General features: G+C 46.7%; 1 protein-coding gene and 1 long non-coding RNA gene across 4 annotated transcripts in view; both read left to right on the top strand.

Moving 5' to 3' along the window:
- Positions 1–16,923, top strand: part of LOC127588095 (unconventional myosin-XVIIIa-like) — a 109,888-nt gene that overhangs the window by 37,315 nt on the left and 55,650 nt on the right. The window lies entirely within an intron of this gene.
- LOC127588117 (uncharacterized) lies at positions 9,394–11,087 on the top strand. Its single transcript, XR_007958980.1, has 3 exons — positions 9,394–10,095; positions 10,198–10,382; positions 10,622–11,087. It is a non-coding gene; the product is annotated as an uncharacterized LOC127588117 (long non-coding RNA).

Genomic DNA, 16,923 nt, shown 5'->3' with positions numbered 1-16,923 from the left:
CGTGCCCCGACATTGGGGGACCGGGCCCTCACTCCGTCTCCCGGATCCCCAGACCCCCCTCCTCCGCCCAGCGGGCGAGCAGGGCCGCCACTCCGCTTGGGTTTCGCCAGAGGTCCTCCGGAGTCAGTGTGGTGGGTATGTTTGTGCAGGTGAACAGGTGTTGTGTGTCGTGCACTTGCGTGCCGCATAGCGCACAGAGTGGTGTTGGGTGTGTGTCCGGTGTAATGTTGTGTAGGTAGGAGTGGAGGGCTGGTGATTTGTTGGTTCGGAGTTGTGCTAGGAGTTGTCTGGTTCTGTGTGGTAGGTCTTGCTCTGATGGGTCTATTTCTGGTGCTGGTGCATCTATTACTTTGTTGTGTTGTCTGGTGTCCAAGTGTATTTGTACAAAGTGGGTGTGTATGTCTTTCATGTTCTGTTTTATGGTGTCGTTGTTGGTGTCCTGTGGTGCTGTGTCTTTGTTGTGTGTGTAGTTGTTGTTGTGGAAGATTGTTTGTTTCTTTTGTCTGGGTGGTGGTGGTTGTTGAGTGAGTGGGTGTAGTGGGTGGGTTGGGTGTTGGGCTTTTTGTCTGATTTGCGATGCGTGTAGTTTTAGATGGGTGTTCAGTGGGAGAGTTTTTGTTTCCTCATGCAAGTGTTGTATGTTTGTGTCTTGTGTGCATCCTGTTGCTATTCTGAGTGCTGTGTTCTGTGTGGTCTGGAGTTTTGTCTTGTTTGTGTCCGATAGTGTTGGTGACCATATAGTGTTTGCGTATTCGAGGCGTGTGAGTGTGGTTGCTTTGTATGTGGTGAGTATAGTTTCTTTGGATTTTCCCCAGTGAGTGGTTGTTAAGGCTTTAAGTATTTTGTTTGATTGCTTGGCGCGGGTTAGAGTGTGTTGTGTGTGTTTTGAGAAGGTGAGTTTGGGGTCCCATGTTAATCCCAGTATTTTGGGTTCGCGGACTGTGGGTAGGGTGGTGTCATCTATTTGTAAAGTGAGCCTGTTGCTGTATTCTGCCGGATCCGGTGTGAACAGAGTGGTGGTGGTTTTGTCTGCGTTGAGTGTGAGTTGGTTCTGTTTTGTCCAGTTGTATATGTCGTGGAGATATTTTTGTACTTGTTGTTGTGCCTGTTGTGGTTTGACATGTGTGGATAGAATGGTGATGTCGTCTGCATATGTAACTGTGTGTACATTTGGAGGTGGTTGTGGTAAGTCTGCCATGTATATGTTGAATAGTGTTGGTGAAAGTACTCCCCCCTGTGGTACCCCCGTTTTCGTGTTTCTATGTTCTGATGTTTCCCCCCGGTATTGAGTGTATTGTCTGCGTCCCCTTATGTAGTTGAAGATGTATTTGATGATGATGTTTGGGGTGTTAGTGTTGTTGAGTTTGTTTGTGAGTGTGTGTAGGTTTACCGTGTCAAAGGCTTTGGACATGTCTAGGGCTATGGCAACTGTTCGTTGTGGTGGTTTTTGTTGATTGAAACCTGTGGCTATGATGTTGTGTATGTGGTGTAGTGCTGTGGTTGTGGAGTGTTGTTTTCGGAAGCCGTGTTGGTGAGAGGGTAGTTGAGTGTTGTTGGTAATGAAGGGTAGTATTACCTTTTCTATTGTTTTGGCTATTGGGCTGAGTAGTGCTATTGGTCTGTAAGATGGGCCGAGTGCGTGGTTTTTGTTGGGTTTTGGTATTGGGATTATTTTTGCAGTCTTCCATATTGCGGGGATGGTGTTGGTGTTGAGTGATGTGTTGTAAGTGTGTGTGAGTAGTGTTATTGCTTTGGGGCCTAGGTGTTTCAGATGTCTGATGTTTATGTTGTCTGGGCCTGTGGAGTTGTTGTTTTTGGAGCGTTGTAGTGCTTGTTTGACTTGTTGTTCTGTGATGGTTATGGGCGTGGTGTTGAGTTTTCGTATTTTGCGTTGTAGTTGTCTGTATGTTCTGTTGGTTTTGTGTTGTATTATGTTGGTGAATTGTTTGTTGAATGCTCGTGCTTTCTGTTTGTTGGATATTGCCGTGTTTTGTCCGAACTGTATTGTGGTGTTTTCTGGTGCTTTTTGTTCTTTGTTTGATAGTCTTGTTACTGTGTTCCAGAGTATGTATTGTTTGTGTCTGTGGTTCCATGCATCCGTTAAGTGTTCTTTCCATAGCTCTTGTTTGTGTTTTTGGATTTGTGTGTCTATTTCTTTGTTTAGGTCTGTGATGCGTGGGTCTTGGTGGTTTTGTTGTCTGATGTCGTTTCTTTGGCTGATGAGTGTTCTGATGTGTTGTGGTAGGAGAAGTGATTTGCTTTTTATTTTTCCGTGGGGTATGTGGTGTTTGTCTGCTGTAAGTATGAGGTTTGTGAGCATGGTGTTGGCTGTGTGGATGTTGTCAGGTATGGTTATGTTCTCCAGTGCTGATTCTATTTCAGAGGTGTATCCTTCCCAGTCTGCTTTCCTGTAATTTGTGTAAGTTTGAAGGTGTTGTTGTAGGCGGAAAGGAGCATGCGTGTTGTGTGTGATTTTGATAGGAAGGTGGTCTGAACTGAGTGCGTGTATTGTGGTCCATGTTGTTCTGTTTGTGATGCTGTTGCTGGCTGTTGTGATGTCCGGTGATGTTGGTTGTTGGTTGATGTTTGTAGGTTTTCTGGTGGGTGTGTTTGTGTTTAGAGTGAGTTGTTGGGAGTTCTGTAGTATGTCTGCAATGTGGGTGCCTCTGTGGTCGTCGTAGGGAGAGTGCCATTGTGTTGAGTGAGCGTTGATGTCTGCGGTTAGAATGGTGTTGTTCAGCGAGTTTATGTATTGGAAGGTGTTGGTGATGTCTGTGTCTTCTGTGGCGTGGTCTGGTCGGGTGGTATCTCTGGGGGGTATATACATGTTGCATATGTGTAGTCTTTTGTGGTTGGTTATGTGAATCTTTACGGTTTGAATTTCTGTAGTGTTGGTGTTGATGTTGTTGGGGATGTTCATGGGAGTGAATGTGACTGATTTGTGAATGTATGTGAGCAGTCCTCCTCCCTTGTGTTCTCTGTCTTTCCTAATGCTGGTGTAGTTGGTGAGACGAGGTGTGTTGTGTTGTTTTTCTAGTTTGGTTTCTTGTATGGTGATGATGTCTGCGTGCTGTTGTAAGGCGAGTTCTTCTAGTTCTGTTTTCTTGTTTTGGATGCCGTTGATGTTTATTTGTAGTATGGTCAGTGTGTGTTTGTTGTTTTTGTTGGTGGGTGTTGTTCTTTGTGGGTTGTTCGGGGGTTGTGGTGTTGGGGTGTTTGTTGTTTGCGTGTGTGTTCTGCATGTCCACGTGTTCGTGTATTGGCGGGTGGTGATGCCGGAGCAATGTCTGTGTATCCAGTGTGGGTGTGTTGAGTTGCATCTGAGTGAGGTTTGTCTGCGTGTGATGATTCTATTGCAGCTATTGCAGGTCCAGGTTTGGGGGGGTGGTCTTGTGTTTGTTGTGTCTCTGTTGGAGTTGTCTGTCCGTGTTGCGTTTGAGGGTAGTGTTGGTGAGGCGAGTGTGTTGTTTTGGTCTGTTTGTGCTCTGCTGCCTGTTGGTGTCCTACGAGGTGTTGTTGTTCGTGGTGGTGTTTTGGGATGTAGTCTGCATTTCCATGTTATGTTGTATTGTCTAGTGTTTATGTTTGTGCAATGTTTGTGTACCCAGTGTGGTGTGTGGTGGTTGCATCTGAAGGATGTCTGTCTTCTTGTAATCTGTTGTGTGCAAATGTCGCATGTCCAGGTAGTTTGTTGTGTGTGTGTTTGTTGCGCGCGTGAGAGTGTCTGTGTGGGGCCCGGATTTGTCTCTATGTCCCCCGCCTGGAGCAAAAGGTCCGCCCGCCACCCTGCCAGGTTCAGGGGGCGGTTAGCCGGAAAAAAAAAAACGGCCGTAAGGGCACCCCGTTTGGGGTGCAGGGATTGGTTCCTTGATTTGTCCCCCCATTCGGGGGGAACCCTCCAACTGCGAGTAAGCCAAGGAGTTTGGAGGATCACAAGTGCTGCTTAACTTTGTTAAACTAAATGAAGAGATGCCTCCGTGCAATACTCAGAGTAAGATGACGTTGTGTGAAGGAAGTGGCATGATGTATAGAAGTTAATGGAGTGCTGTGTCTGTCTCCTAAATACAATAAGCACTTTTTAAATGGCTTTTCAATTTTTCTTGCAGGGAAAAATACATATCCATATATCTACTGTATATCTATAAAAAAAAAACTTCGTCTCACCCCTCAGGTGGTGTCCATCCCTCATTCAGCTGGGATCCTCTACCAGAGGCCAGGAAGCTTGAGGGTTCTGCGCAGTATCCTTGCTGTTCCCAGCACTGCACATTTCTGGACTGAGATTTCCGATGTTGTTCCCGGGATCTGTTGCAACCACTCATCATCTAGTTTGGGGGCTCACTGCCCCGAGTGCTCCGACCACCACAGGCACGACTGTCACCTTTACCTTCCAAGCTCTCTCCAGCTCCTCTCTGAGCCCTTGGTATTTCTCGAGTTTCTCGTGTTCCTTCTTTCTGATGTTTCCATCACTTGGGACCGCTACATCCACTACAACGGCTTTTCCTCTGGCCTTTATCTATGATCACGATATCTGGTTGGTTCGCCATTACCATCTTGTCAGTCTGGATCTGGAAGTCCCACAGGATCTTCGCTCTGTCATTCTCCACCACCTTCGGAGTTGTTTCCCATTCTGACCTTGGGGTTTCCAGTTCATACTCCGCACAGATGTTTCGGTAGACTATGCCAGCCACCTGGTTATGGCGTTCCATATAGGCTTTCCCTGCCAGCACCTTACACCCTGCAGTTATGTGTTAGATCGTCTCAGGTGCCTCTTTGCACAACCTACACCTTGGGTCTTGTCTGGTGTGGTATATCTAGGCCTCAATGGCTCTGCTGCTCAAGGCCTGCTCCTGAGCAGCCAGGATGAGTGCCTCTGTGCTGTCCTTCAAGCCAGCCCTCTCTAGCCACTGATAGGACTTCTTGAGATCAGCCACTTCAGTTATGGTCCGGTGGTACATCCCGTGTAGGGGCTTGTCGTCCCATGATGGTCCCTCTTCCAGCCCCTCATCTTCTGTTCCCCATTGTCTGAGACATTCTCTGAGTACATCATCCGTTGGTGCCTTCTCCTTGATGTATTTGTGGAGCTTGGATATTTCATCCTGGACAGTGGCTCTCACACTCACTAGTCCCCGGCCTCCTTCCTTTCGGCTTGCGTACAGGCTCAGGGTGCTGGATTTGGGATGGAACCCTCCATGCATGGTAATGAGCTTTCGGGTCTTAACATCCGTGGTCTGAATCTCTTCCTTTGGCCACCTTATTTTTCCTGCAGGGTATCTGATCACTGGCAGTGCATAGCTGTTTATTGACCGGGTCTTATTCTTGCCTTTGAGCCGGCTTCTTAGGACTTGCCTCAATCGCTGTAGGTATTTGGCCGTAGCCGCTTTCCTTGTTGCCAGTTCGAGGTTGCCATTGGCTTGTGGTATACCGAGGTACTTGTAGCTGTCCTCAATGTCTGCTATTGTTCCTTCAGGGAGTGAGACCCCTTCAGTGCGGACTACCCTTCCTCTCTTAGTCACCATCCGACTACATTTCTCCAGCCCGAATGGCATCCCGATGTCGCTGCTGTAGATCCTGATTGTGTGGATCAGGGAGTCTATGTCCCTTTCGCTCTTAGCAAACAGCTACATGTCATCCCTGTAGAGGAGGTGACTGATCGTAGCTCCATTTCTGAGGCGGTATCCATGGCCTGTCTTGGCGATTACTTGGCTTAGGGGGTTCAGTCCTATGCAGAACAGAAGTGGGGAGAGTGCATCACCTTGGTATATGCCACATTTGATGGACACTTGGGTAAGTGGCTTGCCATTGGCTTCAAGTGTGGTTTTCCACATCCTCATCAAGTTCGCAACGAAGGCTCTTAGGGGCCTGTTCACCTTATACACATCCAAGCATTCAGTGATCCATGTATGTGGCATCGAGTCATAGGCTTTCTTGTAATCAATCCAGGCTGTGCACATGTCGGTACATCTGGACCTGCAGTCTTGTGCGACTGTTCTGTCAACCAGGAGCTGATGTTTGGCTCCCCTGGTATCTCTACCAATGCCCTTCCGTGCTTCGCTCATGTATTGATCCATGTGTGGACTTATCTTAGCCGCAACATGAGCTTCCATGTTGTGGAGAGACAGGTTATTGGCCGATAGTTGGATGCGACTGCACCCTTTGAGGGATCCTTCATGATCAGTATCGTTCGCCCTTCGGTTAGCCATCCTGGGTGACTCCCATCCCTCAGCAGCTGGTTCGTTTATGCTGCTCGACGCTCATGGAGTGCTGTGAGATTCTTTAGCCAGTGGGTGTGGACCATGTCCGGGCCTGGTGCTGTCCAGTTCTTCATATCTGAGACTCTTTCCTGCATGTCTGCCACTGTGATGGTAACTGGATTCTGTTCAGGGAGGTGTCTATGCTCCTCTCTCAGGGAGACCAGCCATTGTGCACTGCTGTTATGTGCAACCTCCTTCTCCCATATGCCTTTCCAGTATCTTTTAGGACCCTGCCACTGAGCGTACACTTTCGCAGGTTGTGTTGTGAACAGCCTGATTATTCGTCTGGCCTCATTCTCTTTCGTGTACCGCTTTAGGCGGCTGGGCAAGGCTTGGAGCCTTTGTTTGGCAGTTTCGAGTGCTTCAGGTATGGTCATCTGGATGTACCTCTCAGGTATCGGCCTTTTCATCACACCTCTGTGGGCCTCCGTCAATTGACTCACATCTTTCTGAGCCGCCTTGATCTTAGCCTCCAACCGTCTTTTCCATGGTCGGTAATGTATTTCATGGCTTCCATGCATGGAATAAGAGCATAAGATGCTCTTACAGCCAAGCATCTCAAGGATCACTGATGCTGAAGCGTACATCAGTTCATTTCCGTGATCGTTACGGTAGGGTTCGCCCTCAGAGCTGGATTCACACTTTCCATGAGACTTTCAGGTGGTACTTCACATAGCCGTTGTAATCGGTTTCTAGGTTTCCCAGCTTTCATTCTTGCCATGATCTTAGCTTTCAGGTCAGTTGCTGCCTCGCTCAGCATTTCATTCATTGGGGCTGGCCTCCCAATCTCATCTGCATTCACTCTGGTATGAACTCCTCCTCTGATCTGGCAGCCTGGGGCCCCTCACCATGGAACCTGCGTTGTACCTCATCAATCTCAAGTTGTGACAGCAGTTGCCGTTTGTGGATGTTGGAACACTGAGTTACTAGTTGTTTCTTGGTCACCCGTGACTGTGGGTTTCGAAGTAACCATTTAGCCCACATTCTCTGCATGTAACCTCTCTGACTAGGCTTGCTTGAGTAGTAGCATTCCAACATGTTATTGCATCTTGCCCATCTCCGCTCCATTTTTCATCAAGGTGCTCTGGTTCCCCAACACCTGACACAGACCTTGTTTGGCCGGGCGACGTCTGAGCTGGCATGTCATTCATTTTATTGTCTCTCATCATTGTATGAGGTAGGCATTAGCGTGAAGGCTCTTGCCCAAGGACCCACACTGAATGGTGTTATGTGCTCATTTTTTGCCCCAAGCGGGACCCAAGCGAACCACCGTCTCCCGTACGCCAAACCTTACCAACTGAGCTATCCAGCTATATATATATATATCTATATATAGACTGTACGCAAGCCGAAAGGAAGGAGGCCGGGGACTAGTGAGTGTGAGAGCCACTGTCCAGGATGAAACATCCAAGCTCCATGAATACATCAAGGAGAAGGCTCCAACGGATGACGTACTCAGAGAATGTCTCAGACAATGGGGAACAGAAGATGAGGCGCTGGAAGAGGGACCATCATGGGAGGACAAGCCCCTACACGGGATGTACCACCGGACCATATCTGAAGTGGCTGATCTCAAGAAGTCCTATCAGTGGCTAGAGAGGGCTGGCCTGAAGGACAGCACAGAGGCACTCATCCTGGCTGCTCAGGAGCAGGCCTTGAGCACCAGAGCCATCGAGGCCCAGATATACCACACCAGACAAGACCCAAGGTGTAGGTTGTGCAAAGAGGCACCTGAGACGATCCAACACATAACTGCAGGGTGTAAGATGCTGGCAGGGAAAGCCTACATGGAACACCATAACCAGGTGGCTGGCATAGTCTACCGAAACATCTGTGCGGAGTATGGACTGTAAACCCCAAGGTCAAAATGGGAAACACCTCCGAAGGTGGTGGAGAATGACAGAGCGAAGATCCTGTGGGACTTCCAGATCCAGACTGACAAGATGGTAATGGCGAACCAACCAGATATCGTGATCGTAGATAAAGGCCAGAGGAAAGCCGTTGTAGTGGATGTAGCGGTCCCAAGTGATGGAAACATCAGGAAGAAGGAACATGAGAAACTCGAGAAATCCCAAGGGCTCAGAGAGGAGCTGGAGAGAGCCTGGAAGGTAAAGGTGACAGTCGTGCCTGTGGTGGTCGGAGCACTCGGGGCAGTGACCCCCAAACTAGATGAGTGGTTGCAACAGATCCCGGGAACAACATCGGACATCACAGTCCAGAAATGTGCAGTGCTGGGAACAGCAAGGATACTGCGCAGAACCCTCAAGCTTCCTGACCTCTGTAACATGTAAGGCCATAAATGTGCCTACTAGTTCACTAGTAAGGTCATTTTGACACTTACTAGTGAACATGTAAGCCACAAAACGCCCACTAGTTCACTAGTAAGATCATTTTAAGGCTTACTAGTTGACATGTAAGCCACAAAACGCCCACTAGTTCACTAGTAAGATCATTTTGAGGCTTACTAGTGAACATGTAAGCCACAAAACGCCCACTAGTTCACTAGTAAGATCATTTTGACTCTTACTAGTGAACATGTAAGCCACAAAACGCTCACTAGTTCACTAGTAAGGTCATTTTGACACTTACTAGTGAACATGTAAGCCACAAAACGCCCACTAGTTCACTAGTAAGGTCATTTTGACTCTTACTAGTGAACATGTAAGCCACAAAACGCTCACTAGTTCACTAGTAAGGTCATTTTGACGCTTACTAGTGAACATGTAAGCCACAAAACGCTCACTCATTCACTAGTAAGGTCATTTTGACGCTTACTAGTGAACATGTAAGGCCATAAATGTGCCCCCTTGTAGTGCTAGTGACATTACATTGTACTTGCATTACATGCAATACTATTGGCTGTACGTTTCAAAATAGTATCATCCCACCAGTCAGGGCTCATGATTTTGAAAATTCTGTGCCCACTTAGTTTTTTAGAACAACAATGGCGGACAGCGTCCCGAGACGTATTCGGCGAAGGTGCAGGGCAATAGAGAGTGCCTGTCGTCAAGGGTCTGCCGGTGAAAGTGAAGCACGCGCGATAAACATTTCAATTGCTAATTTAAGAAGAGTTAGTTACCAGTTTAGCGCTGATACTATTCAAAATTTGATTCAAAGTCTAATAGATCTCCGATCTGTCATCATTGCGGGACCCGCTCCTAATGGTGGACGTGTTTGTTCCCACGTGGCACATCGTTTGCACACAGGTAAAATGGCTACCATTTTTTTTGTCATTGCTTTTTTGTATGTATTTTTATTCGAACTACACACGGGTTTTACTGACGACTTGCTGTGACTTACCTTCTACCACCCTATCAAACGTCGTTTTATACCAGTGGTTTTCCTGTAAATCAGTAGACTATTAAGTAACGCGATGGCCATACACTTTTAAGCAATAACTAGTGATCTTTTAGTTATTCAATTATAAGTTTGAATTATTTTTTTCTTGAGTAAAATGGTTAGAGAAAATAGCTGCCCGTGGTTTTGAAGCTGCATATACTTTTATGTACATCTGTGTCTATATGCCTGTACTGTATACAGTATATAAAAAAACACGTAGTGATTCATTTGCTTGAATTCCTTAATCCTTTTATTTCCATACTTTAGGTAGACGAGGAAGACCAGGACTTGACATTACAAGGGATCAAATTGAACTGCTCCCCACTCAGGGCTTTACAGTGAGAGCGATCACGGGGATGTTGGGTTGTTCCTCTTCATACCTGCATAAAAAAAAAGAAGTTTTTTTCAGATTTCAGCCAGAAATAGATTTACTCCCATTCATGATGTTGACCTGGAGGAGCATGTCAGAAGATTGCACAGCCAATTTCCCAGATCAGGCTCGGAAGTAAGTGTTCTGCTACATACTCTTGTCCCTTCATGTATATATCATTATATTCATTGTGAAAGTGTACTTTCTTTATTGTGTTGTTTTATGAACCTGTTGCAGATGATGAGGGCATACCTGTGTGCTGATGGTATTGTAGTATAAAGAAAAAGAGTTCGAGAAATCCTGAACCGTATTGAGCCAGCTGCTGCAGCCCATAGATGGAGCCAGACTTTGGCTAGAAGAACATACTATGTGCCATTCCCCAATAGTTTATGGCACATAGATGGGCATATGCGTCTCATTCGGTAATAAGGGATCATCTTATATTTGTACTCGTGGGAGCATTAGAAAGCCATATTGTATGGACAGCACAGATTAAATTGAATTTTATCATTTGTATATCCAAGTTACACAAACTCCAAATTGCCTCCATGTAGTCTTAAGTGCACAGCAATATCATCTCTACCGAGATATTTCAAACAAGATATGAAACTTGATTGTTTTCTTGTATTTAATCATTATTCTTTTCATGTTTGTTTTACAGGTGGGGGTTTGTGACACATGCTGGCATTGATGGGAATTCCAGGCTAATAACGTACCCTCAACTGCAGCACAGACAACACAGCTTTGACAGTGTTGAAATATTTTGTCCAAGCCACCTGCCTGTATGGGTTACCCTCCAGAGTAAGATCCGACCATGGTGGTGAAAACACGGGTTGCTCTTTTAATGAACCTACTGCAGGGACAAGACACCAAAATTATTTCTAGCTCCAGCCAACACCCCCTCACAATTTACTCACACCTCCCATGGCCTGATTATCTACCAACAGGGGCCCTTTTTGGATTATCATTTTGGCATAGGAACTTTCCTATCCTAACCGAGTGAGATGAGCCGGTAGCACCTGGAGCAAAGATCGTCTAAATTTTAATAATGCTTAGGAAAGGTTCTGATCATTCTTTACGAAAAGAAAGGAGATATATTATGCAGCAGGAATATTTAAAGGGGAAGTCTTTTTTATTTTTAATGCCTTTACAATCATACATTCTATGCACATACACTGGTCTAAACATGGTATTCAGATTAATTTTACCTTTGTGGAATATGAATTATGCAGAAAATCTCACTTGTTTTTATCCAAATCAGGGGGCTAACATTTTGTACTTGCTATTGACCGAACAGTACATCACAGTTTCTGTGAGGACAAAATTTCTGGTTCTGTCACAGTCCACCGGAAGCAGAAATTGCTTTCACATCGCGCAGCTGTAACTTGGGCCGATCACAAGTGCTGTTGTTGTTGTTGTTGTTGTCGACCCCACCCGTGCCCCGACATTGGGGGACCGGGCCCTCACTCCGTCTCCCGGATCCCCAGACCCCCCTCCTCCGCCCAGCGGGCGAGCAGGGCCGCCACTCCGCTTGGGTTTCGCCAGAGGTCCTCCGGAGTCAGTGTGGTGGGTATGTTTGTGCAGGTGAACAGGTGTTGTGTGTCGTGCACTTGCGTGCCGCATAGCGCACAGAGTGGTGTTGGGTGTGTGTCCGGTGTAATGTTGTGTAGGTAGGAGTGGAGGGCTGGTGATTTGTTGGTTCGGAGTTGTGCTAGGAGTTGTCTGGTTCTGTGTGGTAGGTCTTGCTCTGATGGGTCTATTTCTGGTGCTGGTGCATCTATTACTTTGTTGTGTTGTCTGGTGTCCAAGTGTGTTTGTACAAAGTGGGTGTGTATGTCTTTCATGTTCTGTTTTATGGTGTCGTTGTTGGTGTCCTGTGGTGCTGTGTCTTTGTTGTGTGTGTAGTTGTTGTTGTGGAAGATTGTTTGTTTCTTTTGTCTGGGTGGTGGTGGTTGTTGAGTGAGTGGGTGTAGTGGGTGGGTTGGGTGTTGGGCTTTTCGTCTGATTTGCGATGCGTGTAGTTTTAGATGGGTGTTCAGTGGGAGAGTTTTTGTTTCCTCATGCAAGTGTTGTATGTTTGTGTCTTGTGTGCATCCTGTTGCTATTCTGAGTGCTGTGTTCTGTGTGGTCTGGAGTTTTGTCTTGTTTGTGTCCGATAGTGTTGGTGACCATATAGTGTTTGCGTATTCGAGGCGTGTGAGTGTGGTTGCTTTGTATGTGGTGAGTATAGTTTCTTTGGATTTTCCCCAGTGAGTGGTTGTTAAGGCTTTAAGTATTTTGTTTGATTGCTTGGCGCGGGTTAGAGTGTGTTGTGTGTGTTTTGAGAAGGTGAGTTTGGGGTCCCATGTTAATCCCAGTATTTTGGGTTCGCGGACTGTGGGTAGGGTGGTGTCATCTATTTGTAAAGTGAGCCTGTTGCTGTATTCTGCCGGATCCGGTGTGAACAGAGTGGTGGTGGTTTTGTCTGCGTTGAGTGTGAGTTGGTTCTGTTTTGTCCAGTTGTATATGTCGTGGAGATATTTTTGTACTTGTTGTTGTGCCTGTTGTGGTTTGACATGTGTGGATAGAATGGTGATGTCGTCTGCATATGTAACTGTGTGTACATTTGGAGGTGGTTGTGGTAAGTCTGCCATGTATATGTTGAATAGTGTTGGTGAAAGTACTCCCCCCTGTGGTACCCCCGTTTTCGTGTTTCTATGTTCTGATGTTTCCCCCCGGTATTGAGTGTATTGTCTGCGTCCCCTTATGTAGTTGAAGATGTATTTGATGATGATGTTTGGGGTGTTAGTGTTGTTGAGTTTGTTTGTGAGTGTGTGTAGGTTTACCGTGTCAAAGGCTTTGGACATGTCTAGGGCTATGGCAACTGTTCGTTGTGGTGGTTTTTGTTGATTGAAACCTGTGGCTATGATGTTGTGTATGTGGTGTAGTGCTGTGGTTGTGGAGTGTTGTTTTCGGAAGCCGTGTTGGTGAGAGGGTAGTTGAGTGTTGTTGGTAATGAAGGGTAGTATTACCTTTTCTATTGTTTTGGCTATTGGGCTGAGTAGTGCTATTGGTCTGTAAGATGGGCCGAGTGCGTGGTTTTTGTTGGGTTTTGGTATTGGGATTATTTTTGCAGTCTTCCATATTGCGGGGATGGTGTTGGTGTTGAGTGATGTGTTGTAAGTGTGTGTGAGTAGTGTTATTGCTTTGGGGCCTAGGTGTTTCAGATGTCTGATGTTTATGTTGTCTGGGCCTGTGGAGTTGTTGTTTTTGGAGCGTTGTAGTGCTTGTTTGACTTGTTGTTCTGTGATGGTTATGGGCGTGGTGTTGAGTTTTCGTATTTTGCGTTGTAGTTGTCTGTATGTTCTGTTGGTTTTGTGTTGTATTATGTTGGTGAATTGTTTGTTGAATGCTCGTGCTTTCTGTTTGTTGGATATTGCCGTGTTTTGTCCGAACTGTATTGTGGTGTTTTCTGGTGCTTTTTGTTCTTTGTTTGATAGTCTTGTTACTGTGTTCCAGAGTATGTATTGTTTGTGTCTGTGGTTCCATGCATCCGTTAAGTGTTCTTTCCATAGCTCTTGTTTGTGTTTTTGGATTTGTGTGTCTATTTCTTTGTTTAGGTCTGTGATGCGTGGGTCTTGGTGGTTTTGTTGTCTGATGTCGTTTCTTTGGCTGATGAGTGTTCTGATGTGTTGTGGTAGGAGAAGTGATTTGCTTTTTATTTTTCCGTGGGGTATGTGGTGTTTGTCTGCTGTAAGTATGAGGTTTGTGAGCATGGTGTTGGCTGTGTGGATGTTGTCAGGTATGGTTATGTTCTCCAGTGCTGATTCTATTTCAGAGGTGTATCCTTCCCAGTCTGCTTTCCTGTAATTTGTGTAAGTTTGAAGGTGTTGTTGTAGGCGGAAAGGAGCATGCGTGTTGTGTGTGATTTTGATAGGAAGGTGGTCTGAACTGAGTGCGTGTATTGTGGTCCATGTTGTTCTGTTTGTGATGCTGTTGCTGGCTGTTGTGATGTCCGGTGATGTTGGTTGTTGGTTGATGTTTGTAGGTTTTCTGGTGGGTGTGTTTTGTGTTTAGAGTGAGTTGTTGGGAGTTCTGTAGTATGTCTGCAATGTGGGTGCCTCTGTGGTCGTCGTAGGGAGAGTGCCATTGTGTTGAGTGAGCGTTGATGTCTGCGGTTAGAATGGTGTTGTTCAGCGAGTTTATGTATTGGAAGGTGTTGGTGATGTCTGTGTCTTCTGTGGCGTGGTCTGGTCGGGTGGTATCTCTGGGGGGTATATACATGTTGCATATGTGTAGTCTTTTGTGGTTGGTTATGTGAATCTTTACGGTTTGAATTTCTGTAGTGTTGGTGTTGATGTTGTTGGGGATGTTCATGGGAGTGAATGTGACTGATTTGTGAATGTATGTGAGCAGTCCTCCTCCTCCCTTGTGTTCTCTGTCTTTCCTAATGCTGGTGTAGTTGGTGAGACGAGGTGTGTTGTGTTGTTTTTCTAGTTTGGTTTCTTGTATGGTGATGATGTCTGCGTGCTGTTGTAAGGCGAGTTCTTCTAGTTCTGTTTTCTTGTTTTGGATGCCGTTGATGTTTATTTGTAGTATGGTCAGTGTGTGTTTGTTGTTTTTGTTGGTGGGTGTTGTTCTTTGTGGGTTGTTCAGGGGTTGTGGTGTTGGGGTGTTTGTTGTTTGCGTGTGTGTTCTGCATGTCCACGTGTTCGTGTATTGGCGGGTGGTGATGCCGGAGCAATGTCTGTGTATCCAGTGTGGGTGTGTTGAGTTGCATCTGAGTGAGGTTTGTCTGCGTGTGATGATTCTATTGCAGCTCTTGCAGGTCCAGGTTTGGGGGGGTGGTCTTGTGTTTGTTGTGTCTCTGTTGGAGTTGTCTGTCCGTGTTGCGTTTGAGGGTAGTGTTGGTGAGGCGAGTGTGTTGTTTTGGTCTGTTTGTGCTCTGCTGCCTGTTGGTGTCCTACGAGGTGTTGTTGTTCGTGGTGGTGTTTTGGGATGTAGTCTGCATTTCCATGTTATGTTGTATTGTCTAGTGTTTATGTTTGTGCAATGTTTGTGTACCCAGTGTGGTGTGTGGTGGTTGCATCTGAAGGATGTCTGTCTTCTTGTAATCTGTTGTGTGCAAATGTCGCATGTCCAGGTAGTTTGTTGTGTGTGTGTTTGTTGCGCGCGTGAGAGTGTCTGTGTGGGGCCCGGATTTGTCTCTATGTCCCCCGCCTGGAGCAAAAGGTCCGCCCGCCACCCTGCCAGGTTCAGGGGGCGGTTAGCCGGAAAAAAAAAAACGGCCGTAAGGGCACCCCGTTTGGGGTGCAGGGATTGGTTCCTTGATTTGTCCCCCCATTCGGGGGGAACCCTCCAACTGCGAGTAAGCCAAGGAGTTTGGAGGATCACAAGTGCTGCTTAACTTTGTTAAACTAAATGAAGAGATGCCTCCGTGCAATACTCAGAGTAAGATGACGTTGTGTGAAGGAAGTGGCATGATGTATAGAAGTTAATGGAGTGCTGTGTCTGTCTCCTAAATACAATAAGCACTTTTTAAATGGCTTTTCAATTTTTCTTGCAGGGAAAAATACATATCCATATATCTACTGTATATCTATAAAAAAAAAACTTCGTCTCACCCCTCAGGTGGTGTCCATCCCTCATTCAGCTGGGATCCTCTACCAGAGGCCAGGAAGCTTGAGGGTTCTGCGCAGTATCCTTGCTGTTCCCAGCACTGCACATTTCTGGACTGAGATTTCCGATGTTGTTCCCGGGATCTGTTGCAACCACTCATCATCTAGTTTGGGGGCTCACTGCCCCGAGTGCTCCGACCACCACAGGCACGACTGTCACCTTTACCTTCCAAGCTCTCTCCAGCTCCTCTCTGAGCCCTTGGTATTTCTCGAGTTTCTCGTGTTCCTTCTTTCTGATGTTTCCATCACTTGGGACCGCTACATCCACTACAACGGCTTTCCTCTGGCCTTTATCTATGATCACGATATCTGGTTGGTTCGCCATTACCATCTTGTCAGTCTGGATCTGGAAGTCCCACAGGATCTTCGCTCTGTCATTCTCCACCACCTTCGGAGTTGTTTCCCATTCTGACCTTGGGGTTTCCAGTTCATACTCCGCACAGATGTTTCGGTAGACTATGCCAGCCACCTGGTTATGGCGTTCCATATAGGCTTTCCCTGCCAGCACCTTACACCCTGCAGTTATGTGTTAGATCGTCTCAGGTGCCTCTTTGCACAACCTACACCTTGGGTCTTGTCTGGTGTGGTATATCTAGGCCTCAATGGCTCTGCTGCTCAAGGCCTGCTCCTGAGCAGCCAGGATGAGTGCCTCTGTGCTGTCCTTCAAGCCAGCCCTCTCTAGCCACTGATAGGACTTCTTGAGATCAGCCACTTCAGTTATGGTCCGGTGGTACATCCCGTGTAGGGGCTTGTCGTCCCATGATGGTCCCTCTTCCAGCCCCTCATCTTCTGTTCCCCATTGTCTGAGACATTCTCTGAGTACATCATCCGTTGGTGCCTTCTCCTTGATGTATTTGTGGAGCTTGGATGTTTCATCCTGGACAGTGGCTCTCACACTCACTAGTCCCCGGCCTCCTTCCTTTCGGCTTGCGTACAGGCTCAGGGTGCTGGATTTGGGATGGAACCCTCCATGCATGGTAATGAGCTTTCGGGTCTTAACATCCATGGTCTGAATCTCTTCCTTTGGCCACCTTATTTTTCCTGCAGGGTATCTGATCACTGGCAGTGCATAGCTGTTTATTGACCGGGTCTTATTCTTGCCTTTGAGCCGGCTTCTTAGGACTTGCCTCAATCGCTGTAGGTATTTGGCCGTAGCCGCTTTCCTTGTTGCCAGTTCGAGGTTGCCATTGGCTTGTGGTATACCGAGGTACTTGTAGCTGTCCTCAATGTCTGCTATTGTTCCTTCAGGGAGTGAGACCCCTTCAGTGCGGACTACCCTTCCTCTCTTAGTCACCATCCGACTACA

The sequence above is a fragment of the Hippocampus zosterae genome, chromosome 16, assembly GCF_025434085.1.
Source record: "Hippocampus zosterae strain Florida chromosome 16, ASM2543408v3, whole genome shotgun sequence".
Taxonomy (NCBI): Eukaryota; Metazoa; Chordata; class Actinopteri; order Syngnathiformes; family Syngnathidae; genus Hippocampus; species Hippocampus zosterae.
The sequence above is the reverse complement of the archived record's forward strand: the minus strand, read 5'-3'. Positions and strand labels throughout refer to the sequence as shown.